This window comes from Triticum urartu, chromosome 6A, assembly GCF_056163025.1.
Source record: "Triticum urartu cultivar PI428250 chromosome 6A, HENAU_Tu73, whole genome shotgun sequence".
NCBI classification, from domain to species: Eukaryota; Viridiplantae; Streptophyta; class Magnoliopsida; order Poales; family Poaceae; genus Triticum; species Triticum urartu.
In genome coordinates this window covers 510,255,566-510,272,653 of record NC_141878.1, presented here as the reverse complement: position 1 = coordinate 510,272,653, position 17,088 = coordinate 510,255,566, and positions in this window count along the sequence as shown.

The following is a 17,088-nucleotide window of genomic DNA, read 5'->3' as shown; positions in this document are numbered from 1 at the left end:
TGGGGTGGGAGGGGCGCACAGCCCCTTAGTGGGCTGGTGTGCCCCTTCCCCTTGGCCCATAAGGCCCCCCAACGCTTGCCGAGGCCTCCGAAACCACTTTCGGACACGCTGGTCGTCACCCGATACCCCCGGAACAATTCCGGACTCCAATACCCTCCGTCCGATATATCGATCTTCACCTCTGGACCATTCCGGAACTCCTCTCATGTCCGAGATATCATCCGGGACTCCGAACAACCTTCGGTAACCACATACTATTTCGCATAACAACTCTAGCGTCACCGAACCTTAAGTGTGTAGACCCTACGGGTTCGGGAACCATGCAGACATGACCGAGACATCTCTCCGGCCAATAACCAATAGCGGGATATGGATACCCATATTGGCTCCCACATGTTCCACGATGATCTCATCGGATGAACTACGATGTCGGGGATTCAATCAATCCCGTATACAATTCCCTTTGTCTATCGGTATGTTACTTGCCCGAGATTCGATCGTCGGTATCCCTATACCTTGTTAAATCTCGTTACCAGCAAGTCTCTTTACTTGTTCCGTAACGCATGATCCCGTGGCTAACTCATTGGTCACATTGAGCTCATTATGATGATGCATTACCGAGTGGGCCCAGAGATACCTCTTCGTCACACGGAGTGACAAATCCCAATGTCGATTCGTGCCAACTCAACAGACACTTTTGGACATACCCGTAGTGTGCCTTTATAGCCACCCAGTTACGTTGTGACGTTTGGCACACCCAAAGCATTCCTACGGTATCCGGGAGTTCCATAATCTCATGGTCTAAGGAAATGATACTTGACATTAGAAAAGCTTTAGCAGACGAACTATACGATCTTGTGCTATGCTTAGGATTGGGTCTTGTCCATCACATCATTATCCTAATGATGTGATCCCGTTATCAACGACATCCAATGTCCATGGTCAGGAAACCATAACCATCTATTGATCAACGAGCTAGTCAACTAGAGGCTTACTAGGGGCATGTTGTGGTCTATGTATTCACACATGTATTACGGTTTCCAGTTAATACAATTATAGCATGAACAATAGACAATTATCATGAACAAGGAAATACAATAATAACCATTTTATTATTGCCTCTAGGGCATATTTCCAAAAACCGTTACCACCACTATCATATTACTTTGCTACTAAATACTTTGCTGCAGATACTAAGTTATCCAGGTGTGGTTGAATTGACAACTCAACTGCTAATACTTGATAATATTCTTTGGCTCCCCTTGTGTCGAATCAATAAATTTGGGTTGAATACTCTACCCTCGAAAACTGTTGCGATCCCCTATACTTGTGGGTTATCAAGACTATTTTCTGGCGCCTTTGCCGGGGAGCATAGCTCTATTCTTTGAGTCACTTGGGATTTATATCTGCTTATCATTATGAAGAACTTGAGAGATCCAAAAAGCAAGATTTATCCCTCAACTACGAGAGGAGGTAAGGAACTGCCAGCTAGCTTTGCACTTGATTCACCTTCTGTTTTGAGTAAGCTTGCGACACCTAAACCTCCTTCTGCAATTCGTTCTGATATGTCGCATGTTATTGATGATGCCACTTCTGCTATGCATGATACTTCTGATGAAACTACTTCTATGCTTGATACTACGATGCCACTTGGTGAATTTCTTGATGAACAACTTGCTAGGGTTAGAGAGAATGAAAATATTGAATCTGATAATATTGATGATGAACACTCTTCCCCTAATAAATATGAATCGCCTGTTATTCCTGAGGGTTATGTTTTTGAAAAAGAAGCTGCTCTAGCTATTTTAGCTTGCAAAGATAGATACGAGATCAAGAGGTTATTAGCTAAATGGAAGCAGCAATCTCTTAATGCTAGAATGAAACCTGACCCTGCTTTTGCTACTTCACCTATCAATGTTACCGATAAGGATTATGAATTCTCTGTTGATCCTGATATAATTACTTTGGTTGAATCTGATCCTTTTCATGGGTATGAATCTGAAACTGTTGTGGCACATCTTACTAAATTAAATGATATAGCCACCCTGTTCACTAATGATGAGAAATCTCGTTACTTTTATATCCTTACAATATTCCCATTCTCATTAAAGGGTGATGCTAAGATATGGTTTAATTCTCTTGATCCTGGTTGTGTGCGTAGTCCCTGGGATATGATTTATTACTTCTCTGCTAAATATTTCCCTGCTCATAAGAAACAAGCTACTTTAAGGGATATATACAATTTTGTGCAAATTGAAGAAGAGAGTCTCCCACAAGCTTGGGGGAGGCTTCTCAAGTTACTTAATGCTTTGCCTGATCATCCTCTTAAGAAAAATGAAATACTTGTTATCTTTTATAATGGACTAACCGTTGCTTCCAGAGATTACCTAGATAGTTGTGTTGGTTCTGTTTTCAGGGAAAGAACACCGGATGAAGCTGAAATTCTATTGAATAATATGTTGACAAATGAAAATAATTGGACACTTCCTGAGCCTATTCCTAAACCAACTTCGAAGAAAAGAGGTGTTCTATTTCTCAGTCCTGAAGATATGCAAGAGGCAAAGAAATCTATGAAAGAAAAAGGTATTAAAGCTGAAGATGTTAAGAATTTACCTCCTATTGAAGAAATACACGGTCTTAATTTACCGCCTGTTGAAGAAACATATGATCTTAATCCATTACCTATTGAAGAAACTCATGGTCTTGATAACCCGACACAGGTAGTAAAGGTAAACTCTCTCTATAGATATGATAAAGCTGAAATCCCATTTACTAAGTTTGCTAGCCCATGCTTAGATGAGTTTGATAAATTTATATTTAAGCAAGAAGACTTCGATGGTTATTTGGTAGACAATTGAAATACAATTCAAATATGCTTGAACACTTGGGTGATTATATGGCTAATGTCAAGGGTGAACTTAAACTTATTAGTAAACATGCTTCTATGGTTAGCACTTAAGTAGAACAAGTACTTAAAGGTCAAAATGATTTGCTCAATGAATTGAATAGTAAGAATAATGATTATGCTGTTAGAGTTATGACCAGAGGTGGTAAATGACTCAGGAACCTTTGTATCCTGAAGGCCACCCTAAGAGAATTGAGCAAGATTCTCACAGAAAAAATATAGATGCACCTAGTCCTTCTAAAAGGAAGAAAAAGAAAAATGATAGGACTCTGCATGCTTCTAGTGAACCTATTGCTGAAACACCTGAGAACCAAATGATATTTCTATTTCTGATGCTGAAACATAATCTGGTAATGAACCTGAAACTAGTGATAATGTTAATGATAATGTTCATGATGATGCTCAACCTAGCAATGATAATGAAATAGAAAATGAACCTGTTGTTCATCTTGATAACCAACAATCAAAGAATCAACGTTATGATAAGAAAGACTTTGTTGCTAGGAAACATGGTAAAGAAAGAGAGCCTTGGGTTCAGAAACCCATGCCTTTTCCTCCCAAACCATCCAAGAAAAAGGATGATGAGGATTTTGAGCGCTTTGCTGAAATGATTAGACCTATCTTTTTGCGTATGCGATTAACTGATATGCTTAAAATGAATCCTTATGCTAAGTACATAAAAGAAATTGTTACTAATAAAAGGAAGATACCGGAAGCTGAAATTTCCACCATGCTTGCTAATTATACTTTTAAGGATGGAATACCAAAGAAACTTGGAGATCCAGGAGTATCAACTATACCATGCTCCATTAAAAGAAACTATGTTAAAACTGCTTTATGTGATCTTGGAGCCGGTGTTAGTGTTATGCCTCTTTCTTTATATCGTAGACTTGATTTGAATAAGTTGACACCTACTGAAATATCTTTGCAAATGGCTGATAAATCAACTGCTATACCTGTCGGTATTTGTGAGGTTGTGCCTGTTGTGGTTGCAAATGTTACTATTTTAACGGACTTTGTTATTCTTGATATTCCCGAGGATGATAGTATGTCTATTATTCTTGGAAGACCCTTTTTGAATACTGCAGGGGCTGTTATTGATTGCAACAAAGGCAATGCCACTTTTCATGTTAATGGTAATGAGCATACGGTACACTTTCCGAGGAAACAACCTCAAGTTCATAGTATCAACTCTATTGGAAAAATTCCATCGATTATATTTGGAGGTTTTAAATTTCCTCTTCCTACTGTCAAGAAGAAATATGATATTCTTATTATTGGGGATGTGCATATCCCCGTTGAGGTAACATAGTGTTATTCGAAATTTCTCCGGTTCCATGTTATTCGGAATGAGTTTGTTAACAAGACCTAATCAACTAACACAACCTTGTTAGTGGATTCCTTTTGATGAGTATGAGATGGATGAAACTAGAAGGCACAACCTTGTGTACCCTCCTTTTACTTTTGGTTATTTATTTTAAATAAAATAAAAAATAGTATTTTCTGTCTGTTATCGGAATTATCCGTGCAATATAAAATACCCCGAAAATAAAAATTCTCCAAATGCCCTGAAATTTAAATATGATTTTTTCTGGAATATTTGGAATATTTGGCACTGAGAACACAGTAGGGGGGCATCCACCTGGCCACGAGGGTGGAGGGCGCGCCCCCTACCTCGTGGGCCCATGGTGGCCCTCCTCCACTTATTCCTGCACCCACACACTTCTTCTTCCTCCCACAAACACCAATATCTAGCTCAAGCACGAGTTCTAGCTCATTTTGCTATGATTTTCGATCTCCTTGCTCAAAGCACCTCTCACAAAACTGCTTGGGGGGATTGTTCCTTGGTATGTGACTCCTCCATTGGTCCAATTAGTTTTTTTTCTAGTGCTTTATTCATTGCAAATTTGTGATGTCTAGGTGACCATGTTATTGAGCTTGCATGTCAAATTTATATGGTCCCAAGTAGTTCTAATGCATGATATAGGCTCTAGGCACTTGTAGGAGTTGTTGCTATCAATTTTGTTGAGCTTGGCTCACTTTTATTTGAAGTTACTAAAAATTTCAAAAAAATTTCAGAGGAAGAAATATGTTTAGGAAAATGTACCAAGGTGTCTCTTCAAGGAAAAAAGAGCCCAGGCTTGCAATGCGTGATGCTGATGATGAGCCACCAAGGGACGCTCCAGTGCGGCCCTGTGAATGGCCTTCAGAGGACTTCATGGATCTAGCGGGGATTAAGGAAGAATTTAACACATATTTGCGTAACGCTGATCTTGTGAGCTTCGAGGAAGAAAAATGCCGTTAGTACCACTATCTCACTAGTTCCTTTGTGAGGAGGTTTGAATTTTCATCTTCATGTAATTCTCAAACTGGCCTGTTTGATCTTTATGAAAATTCTTACACTATGGACTTAGAGGACTTTACCACTACTTGCAAACTTCCACAATGGGGTAGTACTAGTGAACCTCGCAAATTTGAATTTAGAGATTTTCTTGCTAGTATAACTGTGGAGGAATCTAGAGATATAACACAAGCTACCATAGCGAAAATTCACTTTCCTGCTATACATTATTTTGCTCTCTCCATAGGTAGATGCATTAATGGTAAAGATGAGGCATGCCACATGTGTCTCCCTAACCTCGGTATTATTAGGAGTGCTGTGTTAGGAGATAAATCTTATCATTTGGGAGCCATTGTTGCACGTAGGTTGCATCTTAATAGATTTAATGGAGATTTCTTTGGTGGAATTTATGCAACCCGCTTAGCTGATTTTCTTGGTGTAACCATACGCAATGATGATATTGAATTTCCTCCTGCTTACCTAGACTTTAATGCTATGGTTCACCACGAGTTTGTTGAGAGGAATGAATCACCTCTCCAGTATCACTTAATCTTTGACAGACGCCGTGCTGTCCGTATTACTCTCCCTGCTCCTGCCTTCTTTGATTATCAGGCAAAAGGAAGATATGTTATTACCAAAGAGGAGGCAGATGAGTACGAGAGGAGGGCGGAGGCCGCTCGTCGCCACACTGCAGCTTAGGAGGCGATAGCCGCTGCATCTCAGTACGTCCCTGGCTACAACTATGGATATCCGCTAGGCCAACCGTGGCCATAGACCAACTTAGGCCACAAGCCTAAGCTTGGGGGAGTACGTATTTCTCACCGACATTATATTCATGTCCACACACTCATTGCTAGATGTCGGTGCTCATACTTCTTCATTGTAATATCCATACAAGTTTATTTTCCTTTTTATGCTTTCTTCTTGTGTGTTTAATAAACCTTAAGAAAAACCAAAAAAATTAGTTGTAGCATTTAATTAGTTTACTTTCCATGCTTGTAGTAGTAATTAAAAAGAAAACCCAAAAAGATTTCCTGTTCTTATTTTTCTTGTTGGGAGCTTTCCCGTGTAAATAGTTTTGTTTCTTTTCTTTGGGGGTCGATAGGAGAAGACCATGATTAAATTGTTGAAGTGGCTCTTATATGCATTATTGTTGATCTGACAAAAGAGCCCATATTGCCTTGTCTTCTCTTGTTTATTTAATGCTTGCAGATTCCAACTTAGTCCAATGCACATGCACTATTATTATTATCCACATCGTTACGTCGTGCAAGTGAAAGGCAGTTATGACGATATATGATGGATTGATTGAGATGGGAGAAGCTGGTATGAACTCGACCTCTCTTGTTTTTGTAAATATGATTAGTTCATCGTTCCTGATTCAGCCTATTATGAATAAACATGTTTGCAATGACAACTAGAGATCTTAGTTTCTTGTGCCATGCTTGATTAGCTAGGAGCTTATAATGGTTTTCCTTGCGTGCCAACATGCTATTAAAATGGTTGTGATGTGGTATGATAGGGTGGTATCCTCCTCTGAATGATTTAAGTGACTTGACTTGGCACATGTCCACGCATGTAGTTGAAACAAAATCAACATAGCCTTCACGATATTTATGTTCATGGTGGATTATATCCTACTCATGCTTGCATTCGGTGTTGATTAACTTTAATGCATGTTCATGACTGTTGTCGCTCTCTAGCTGGTCACTTCCCAGTCTTTTGCTAGCCTTCACCTTTACTAAGCGGGAATACTGCTTGTGCATCCAACTCCGTAAACCCCAAAGTTATTTCATATGAGTACACCATACCTACCTATATACGGTATCTACCTGCTGTTCCAAGTAAATTTATATGTGCCAAACTATAAACCTTCAAATAAATATCCTATTTTGTATGCTCGAATAGCTCATGTATCAACTGGGGTTGTCTGTATCTTCCATGTTAGGCGGGTTATTCTCAAGAGGAGTGGACTCCGTGCTACGTCTTGAGCTTGCGTTGGTTTTCCCCGAAGAGGAAGGGATGATGCAGCAGAGTAGCGTAAGTATTTCCTCAGTTTTTGAGAACCAAGGTATCAATCCAGTAGGAGGCCACGCACAAGTCCCTCGTACCTACACGACACAAAGAGCTCAATGCAACCAACGCGATTAGGGGTTGTCAATCCCTTCACGGTCACTTACGGAAGTGAGATCCGGTAGATAATATTTTTGGTATTTTTGATATAAAGATGCAAAGTGAAAAGTAAAAGGCAAAGGAAAAACAAAACAAGATTAAAGTGATGGAGATTGATATGATGAGAATAGACCCCGAGGCCATAGGTTTCACTAGTGGCTTCTCTCGAGAGCATAAGTTTTCTATGGTGGGTGCACAAATTACTGTTGAGCAATTGACAGAATTGAGCATAGTTATGAGAATATCTAGGCATGATCATGTATATAGGCATCACGTCCGTGACAAGTAGATCGAAATGATTCTGCATCTACTACTATTACTCCACTCATCGACCGCTATCCAGCATGCATCTAGAGTATTATGTTAAAAACAGAGTAACGCTTTAAGCAAGATGACATGATGTAGAGAGATAAATTCGTGCAATATGAAATAAACTCCATCTTGTTACCCTCGATGGCAACGATACAATACGTGTCTTGCTGCCCCTTCTATCACTGGGAAAGGACACCGCAAGATCGGACCCAAAGCTAAGCACTTCTCCCATGGCAAGAACTACCAATCTAGTTGGCCAAACCAAACGGATAATTCGAATAGACTTGCAAAGATAACCAATCATAATAAAAGAATTCAGAGAAGATTCAAATATTGTTCATAGATAGACTTGATCATAAACCCACAATTCATCGGTCTCAACAAACACACCGCAAAAGAAGAAGATTACATCGAATAGATCTCCACAAGAGAGGGGGAGAACATTGTATTGAGATCCAAAAAGAGAGAAGAAGCAATCTAGCTACTAACTATGGACCCAAAGGTCTGAGGTAAACTACTCACACTTCATCGGAGGGGCTATGACGATGTAGAAGCCCTCCGTGATGACGGCCCTCTCCGGCGGAGCTCCGAAACAGGCCCCAAGATGGGATCTCATGGATACAGAAAGTTGCGGCGGTGGAATTAGGTTTTTGGCTCCTGTTCTGATTGTTTGGGGGTACGTGGGTATATATAGGAGGAAGGAGTACGTCGGTGGAGCACCGAGGGGCCCACGAGGCAGGGGGCGCACCCTGTAGGGGGGGCCCTACCCTCGTGGCCGCCTCCGGTACTTCTTGGAGTCGGGTCCAAGTCTCATGGGTCTTATCCAAGAAGAAAATCACATTCCAAAAAGGATTTTTCTGTTTGGACTCCGTTTGATATTCTGTTTCTTCGAAACACTAAAATACGCAAAAAACAACAATTCTGGGCTGGGCCTCCGGTTAATAGGTTAGTCCCCAAAATAATATAAAAGTGGAAAATAAAGCCCAATATAGTCCAAAACAGTAGATAATATAGCATGGAGCAATAAAAAATTATAGATACGTTGGAGGCGTATCAGGCATCCCCAAGCTTAATTCCTGCTCGTCCTCGAGTAGGTAAATGATAAAAAGAGAATTTTTGATGCGGAGTGCTACTTGAGATAATTTCAATGCAAAATTTCTTAATTGTCGTATGGATATTCAGATTAGAAAGATTCAAGATAAAAGTTCATATTGACATAAAGAATAATAACACTTCAAGCATACTAATAAAGTAATTATGTCTTCTCAAAATAACATGGCCAAAGAAAGTTATCCCTACAAAATCATATAGTCTGGCTATGCTCTATCTTCATCACACAAAGTATTTAAATCATGCACAACCCCGATGACAAGCCAAGCAATTGTTTCATACTCTAAATTTTTCAAAACTTTTTCAATCTTCACGCAATACACGAGCGTGAGCCATGGACATAGCACTATGTGGAATAGAAGGGTGGTTGTGGAGAAGACAAAAGGAGGGGAAGATAGTCTCACATCAACTAGGCGTATCAACGGGCTATGGAGATGCTCATCAATAGATATCAATGTGAGTGTGTAGGGATTGCCATGCAACAGATGCACTAGAGCTATAAGTATATGAAAGCTCATCAAAAGAAACTAAGTGGGTGTGCATCCAACTCGCTTGCTCACGAAGACCTAGGTCAATTTGAGGAAGCCCATCATTGGAATATACAATCCAAGTTCTATAATGAAAAATTCCCACTAGTATATGAAAGTGACATAACGAGAGAATCTCTATCATGAAGATCATGGTGCTACTTTGAAGCACAAGTGTGGTAAAAGGATAGTAACATTGTCCCTTCTCTCTTTTTCTCTCATTTTTTTATTTTTTTTATTTGGGCCATTTCTCTTTTTTTTATGGCCTCTTTTTTTCGTCCGGAGTCTCATCCCGACTTATGGGGGAATCATAGTCTCCATCATCCTTTCCTCACTTGGGACAATGCTCTAGAAAATGATGATCATCACACTTTTATTTTTCTTACAACTCAACAATTACAACTCGATACTTAGAACAAATATGACTCTATATGAATGCCTCCGGCGGTGTACCAGGATATGCAATAAATCAAGAGTGACATGTATGAAAGAATTATGAATGGTGGCTTTGCCACAAATACGATGTCAACTACATGATCATGCTAGCTATATGACAATGATGGAGCGTGTCATAATAAACGGAACGGTGGAAAGTTGCATGGCAATATATCTCGGAATGGCTATGGAAATGCCATGATAGATAGGTATGGTGGTTATTTTGAGGAAGGTATATGGTGGGTGTATGATACCGGCAAAAGGTGCGCGGTATTACAGAGGCTAGCAATGGTGGAAGGATGGGAAAGAAGTGCATATAATCCATGGACTCAACATTAGTCATAAAGAACTCATTGTTGGAAATATGCCCTAGAGGCAATAATAAATTAGTTATTATTATTATATTTCATTGTTCATGATAATCGTTTATTATCCATGCTATAATTGTATTGATAGGAAACTCAGATACATGTGTGGATACATAGACAACACCATGTCCCTAGTAAGCCTCTAGTTGACTAGCTCATTGATCAATAGATGGTTACGGTTTCCTGACCATGGAAATTGGATGTCGTTGATAACGGGATCACATCATTAGGAGAATGATGTGATGGACAAGACCCAATCCTAAGCCGAGCACAAGATCGTGTAGTTCGTTTGCTAAAGCTTTTCTAATGTCAAGTATCATTTCCTTAGACCATGAGATTGTGCAACTCCCAGATACCGTACGAGTGCTTTGGGTGTGCCAAACGTCACAACGTAATTGGGTGGCTATAAAGGTTCACTACAGGTATCTCGGAAAGTGTCTGTTGGGTTGGCACAAATCGAGACTGGGATTTGTCACTCCATGTAACGGAGAGGTATCTCTGGGCCCACTCGGTAGGACATCATCATAATGTGCACAATGTGACCAAGGAGTTGATCACGGGATGATGTTTACGGAACGAGTAAAGAGACTTGCCGGTAACGAGATTGAACAAGGTATCGGGATACCGACGATCGAATCTCGGGCAAGTACAATACCGCTGGACAAAGGGAATTGAATACGGGATTGATTGAATCCTCAACATCGTGGTTCATCCGATGAGATCATCGTGGAACATGTGGGAGCCAACATGGGTATCCAGATCCCATTGTTGGTTATTGGCCGGAGGTTTGTCTCAGTCATGTCTGCATGATTCCCGAACCCGTAGGGTCTACACACTTAAGGTTCGATGACGCTAGGGTTATTAGGAAGACTTGCATGTGATTACCGAATGTTGTTCGGAGTCCCGGATGAGATCTCGGACGTCACGAGGAGTTCTGGAATGGTCCGGAGGTAAAGATTTATATATGAAAAGGTGTTGTTCGGGTTCTGGGAAAAGTTCGGTTTTTTCCGGTATTGTACCGGGAAGCTTCCGGAGGATTCCGGAGGTCCGGAAAATGTTCCACCACGTCCAATACATCAGCATGGGCTGTAGGGGGGCGCCCTAACCTTAATGGGCCAAGGGCACCAGCCCCCCCAAGGCTCATGCGCATGGGAGAGGGGAAACCCTAAGGGGGAGGGCCTCCACTTGACTTGGGAGGCACTCCTCCCCCCTTGGCCGCCGCCCCAACCCTAGATGGGATCTAAGGGGGCCGTCCCCCTCTCTCCCCACCTATAAATAGTGGAGGGGTGGGAGGGCGGCCACACCCTTGAACCTGGCGCAGCCCCTCCCCTCCAATACCTCTCCTCCTCCGCGTGAGCTTGGCGAAGCCTTGCTGGAGAACTGCCACTCCATCACCACCACGCCGTCGTGCTGCTGTTGGACTCTCTTCCTCAACCTCTCCCTCCTCCTTGCTGGATCAAGGCGTGGGAGACGTCTCCGTTCCGTACGTGTGTCGAAGGCGGAGGTGCCGTCCGTTCGGCGCTAGGATCATCGGTGATTTGGATCACGACGAGTACGACTCCATCAACCTCGTTCACTTGAACGCTTCCGCTTAGCGATCTACAAGGGTATGTAGATGCACTCTCCTTCCCCTCGTTGCTAGATTACTCCATAGATTGATCTTGGTGATGCATAGAAAATTTTAAATTTCTGCTACGATCCCCAACAATGGCATCATGAGCTAGGTCTATGCGTAGTTTCTATGCACGAGTAGAACACAAGTTGTTGTGGGCGTCGATTTTGTCAATTTGCTTGTCGTTACTAGTCTTATCTTGATTCAGCGGCATCGTGGGATGAAGTGGCCCGGACCGACCTTACACGTACTCTTACGTGAGACTGGTTCCACCGACTGACATGCACTAGTTGCATAAGGTGGCTAGCGGGTGTCTGTCTCTCCCACTTTAGTCGGATCGGATTCGATGAAAAGGGTCCTTATGAAGGGTAAATAGAAATTGGCATATCACGTTGTGGTTTTGGCATAGGTAAGAAACGTTCTTGCTAGAAACCTATAGCAGCCACGTAAGAGCTTGCAACAACAATTAGAGGACGTCTAATTTGTTTTTGCAGCATATGCCTTGTGATGTGATATGGCCAAAAGGATGTGATGAATGATATATGTGATGTATGAGATTGATCATGTTCTTGTAATAGGAATCACGACTTGCATGTCGACGAGTATGACAACCGGCAGGAGCATAGGAGTTGTCTTAATTTTTTATGACCTGGGTGTCAACATAAACGTCATGTAATTACTTTACTTTATTGCTAAAGCGTTAGCCATAGTAGTAGAAGTAATAGTTGACGAGACGACTTCAAGAATACACGATGATGGAGATCATGATGATGGAGATCATGGTGTCATGCCAGTGACAACGATGATCATGGAGCCCCGAAGATGGAGATCAAAAGGAGAAAAATGATATTGGCCATATCATGTCACTATTTGATTGCATGTGATGTTTATCATGTTTTACATCTTGTTTGCTTAGAACGACGGTAGCTTAAATAAGATGATCCCTCACTAAAATTTCAAGAAAAGTGTTCCCCCTAACTGTGCACCATTGCGAAGGTTCATTGTTTTGAAGCACCACGTGATGATCAGGTGTGATAGATTCTAACGTTCGAATACAACGGGTGTTGACGATCCTAGCATGTACAGACATGGCCTTGGGACACATGCGAAACACTTAGGTTGACTTGACGAGCCTAGCATGTACAGACATGGCCTCGGAACATGGAAGACCGAAAGGTCGAACATGAGTCGTATAGAAGATACGATCAACATGAGATGTTCACCGTTGATGACTAGTCCATCTCACGTGATGATCAGACATGGCCTAGTCGATTCAGATCATGTTTCACTTAGATGACTAGAGGGATGTCTATCTGAGTGGGAGTTCATTAAATAATTTGATTAGATGAACTCAATTATCATGAACATAGTCTAAATTGTCTTTGCAAATATATTTTAGATAAATAGCTCACGTTGTAGCTCCCTGTTTCAATACGTTCCTAGAGAAAGATTAAGTTGAAAGATATTGTAAGCAATGATGCGGACTAGGTCCGTAGTCCGAGGAGTGTCCTCACTGCTACACAGAAGGCTTACGTCTTTGATGCACCGCTCGATGTGCAAACCCCTACAACGTCGTCTGTGGATGTTGTGAACACCTGACAGACACATTCTGATGACTACTTGATAGTCTAGTGCACCATACTTTACGGCTTAGAATCGGGATTCCAATGACGTTTTGAACGCCATAGAACATATGAGATGTTCCAAGAGCTGAAATTGGGATTTCAGGCTCATTCCCGTGTTGAGAGGTATGAGACCTCTGACAAGTTCTTTTGCCAACAAGATGGAGGAGAATAGCTCAGCTAGTGAGCATGTGCTCAGAATGTCTGGGTGCTACAATCACTTAAATCAAGTGGGAGTTAAACTTCCAGATAAGATAGTGATTGATAGAGTTCTCTAGCCACTATCACTAAGCTACTAGATCTTCGTGATGAACTATGACATGCAAGGGATGGAGTTGATCCCGGAGCTATTCGCGGTGCTTAAGACCGCAAAAGGTAGAAATCAAGAAGGAGCATCAAGTGTTGATGGTTTAACAAGACCACTGGTTTCAAGAAGGGCAAGGGCTAGAAGGGAAACTTCATGGATGGCAAACCAGTTGCCACTCCAGTGAAGGAACCCAAGGTTGAACCCAAACCCGAGACTAAGTGCTTCTATTGTAAAGGGAACGGTCACTGGTAGCGGAATTACACCAAATGCATGGTAAATAAGAAGGCTGGCAACTTCAACAAAATTTATACGTGTTATTAATGTGTAACTCACTAGTACTCCTGGTAGCACCTGGGTATTGGATACCAGTTCAGTTACTATTATTGGTGACTTGAAGCAAAAGCTATGGACTAAACGGAGACTGGCTGAGGGCGAGGTGACGATGTGTGTTGGAAGTGTTTCCAAAGTTGATGAGATCACCATCGCACGCTCCATCTGCCTTCGGGATTAGTATTGAACCTAGATAAATTTTATCAGGTGTCTACGTTGAGCATGAATATGATTAGATCATGTTCATTGCAATACGGTCATTCATTTTAGTTAGAGAATAATGGTTATTCTGTTTACATGAATGATACCTTTCATGGTCATGCACCCTATGTGAATGGTTCATTGAATCTCGGTCGTGGTGATACACATGTTGCCAAAAGATGTAGAGTTAATAATGATAGTACCACTTTCTTGTGACACTGCCGCTTAGGTCATATTGGCGTAAGATGCATGAAGAAACTCCATGTCGATGGATGTTTGGAGTCACTTGATTTTGAATCGCTTAACACATGCGAGCCATGCCTCATGGGCAGGATGACTAAGACCCTGTTTTCAGGTACAATGAAACGGGCAAGTGACTTGTTGGAAATCATGCATGCTGATGCATGTGATCCAATGAGAATTGAAGCGTGCGGTGGATATCACTATTTTCTCATCTTCACTGACGATTTGGGTAGATATAGGTATATCTACTTAATGAAGCACAAGTCTGAAACGTTTGAAAAGTTCAAGCGATTTCAGAGTGAAGTTAAGAATCATCATAACAATAAGATCATGTTCCTACGATCTGATCAAAAGGGGATTTTCTAAGTTATGAGTTTGGCAATCACTTAAGACATTGTGGAATTGTTTCACAGTTGAAGCCACCTGGAACACCACTGGGTTATGGTGTGTCCGGACGTCGTAATCGAACCTTATGAGATATGGTGCGATCTATGATGTCTTACCGATCTACCGTTTTCATTTTTAGGTTATGCGTTAGAGACAGCTGCATTCACTTTATATAGGACACGATCTAATACATTGAGACGACATCGTATGAACATTGGTTTGGCAAGAAACCAAAGTTGTCGTTTCTTAATGTTTGGGGCTGCGATGCTTAAGGCTTCAGCCGGAGAAGCTCGAACCCAAAGCGTACAAACACATCTTCATAGGATACCCAAGGGTGACAGTTGGGTATACCTTATATCTCAGATCCGAGGGCAAATTGTTTGTCTCTAAGAACGGGTCCTTTCTCGAGAAGGAGTTTCTCTCGAAAGAATTGAGTGGGAGGAAGATAGAACTTGATGAGGTTGTCGAACCTTTACTTCAACCAAAGAGTGATGCAACACAGAAAGATGTTTTCTGTGGCGCCTACGTCTTTTGAAGAGGAAGTTAATGATAGTGATCATGAAGCTTCGGATCAAGTTGCTATCGAACCTCGTAGGTCGACAAGGATATGTACTACTCCTGAGTGGTACGGTAATCCTGTCTTAGATATCATGTTGTTAGACAACAATGAACCTACGAGCTATGGAGAAGCGATGGTGGGACCATATTCCGACAAATGGTTAGAAGCCATGAAATCTGAGATAGGATCCATATATCAGAACAAAGTATGGACTTTGGTGGACTTGCCCGATGATCGGCAAGCCATTGAGATAAATGGATCTTTAAGAAGAAGACGGACATGGGCGGTAATGTTACCGTCTATGAAGCTCGACTTGTAGGAAAGAGTCTTTTCACAAGTTCAAGGAGTTGACTACGATGAGAATTTCTCACCCGTAGCGATGCTTAAGTCCGTTGGAATCATGTTAGCATTAGCTGTATTTTTCGATTATGAAATCTGACAGATGGATGACAAAACAAGTTTTCTTACCAGTTTTCGTAAGATAGAGTTGTATGTGATACAATAAAAGGTTTTGTCGACCCTAAGGATGCTAAAAGGTATGCTGGCTCTAGCAAACCTTCTATGGACTAGAGCAAGCATCTCGGAATCGGAATATATGTTTTGATGGAGTGATCAAAGCTTTTAGGTTTATACAATGTTTGCTAGAAACTTGTATTTACAAGAAAGTGAGTGGGAGCACTACAACATTTCTGATAAGTATATGTGGATGACATATTGTTGATTCGAAATGATGTAGAATTTCTGGAAAGCATAAACGGTTGTTTGAAGAGTGATTTTCAAAGGAAGACCTGGATAAAGCTGCTTACATATTGGGCATCAAGATCTATAGAGATAGATCAAAACGCCTGATGATACTTTCAAAGAATGCACACCTTGACATGTTTTTGAAGGAGTTCAAAATAGATCAGTCAAAGAAGGGGTTCTTACCTGAGTTGTAAGGTGTGAAGTTGAGTAAGACTCGAAGATTGACCACGACAGAAGAAAGAGGAAGGACGAAGGTCGTCCCCTATGCTCTTGTCATAAGGCTCTACATGGTATGCCATGCTGAGTACCGCACCTGATGTGTGCCTTGCCACATGTATGGCAAGAGGGTACAAAGGTGATCTAGGACTGGATCACCAGATAGCGGTCAAAATTATCCTTAGAGGAATAAGGAAATGTTTCTCGGTTATGGAGATGATAAAGAGTTCGACGTAAAGAGTTACGTCGATGCAAGCTTAACACCTATCCGGATAGCTCTGAGTAGAGATACCGGATACGTATAATGGAGCAACAATTTGGAATAGCTCCAAGTGGAACGTGGTAGCAGCATCTATGATATGACATAAAGTTTTGCGAAATACATAGGGATCTGAATATGGCAAGACCCGTTGACTACAACCTCTCTCACAAGCATAACATGATCAAACCAAGAACTCATTGAGTGTTAATCACTTAGTGATGTGAACTAGATTATTGAGTCTAGTAAACTCTTTGGATGTTGGTCACATGGCGATGTGAACTAGATTATTGACTCTAGTGCAAGTGGGAGACTGTTGGAAATATGCCCTAGAGGCAATAATAAATTAGTTATTATTATTATATTTCATTGTTCATGATAATCGTTTATTATGCATGCTATAATTGTATTGATAGGAAACTCAGATACATGTGTGGA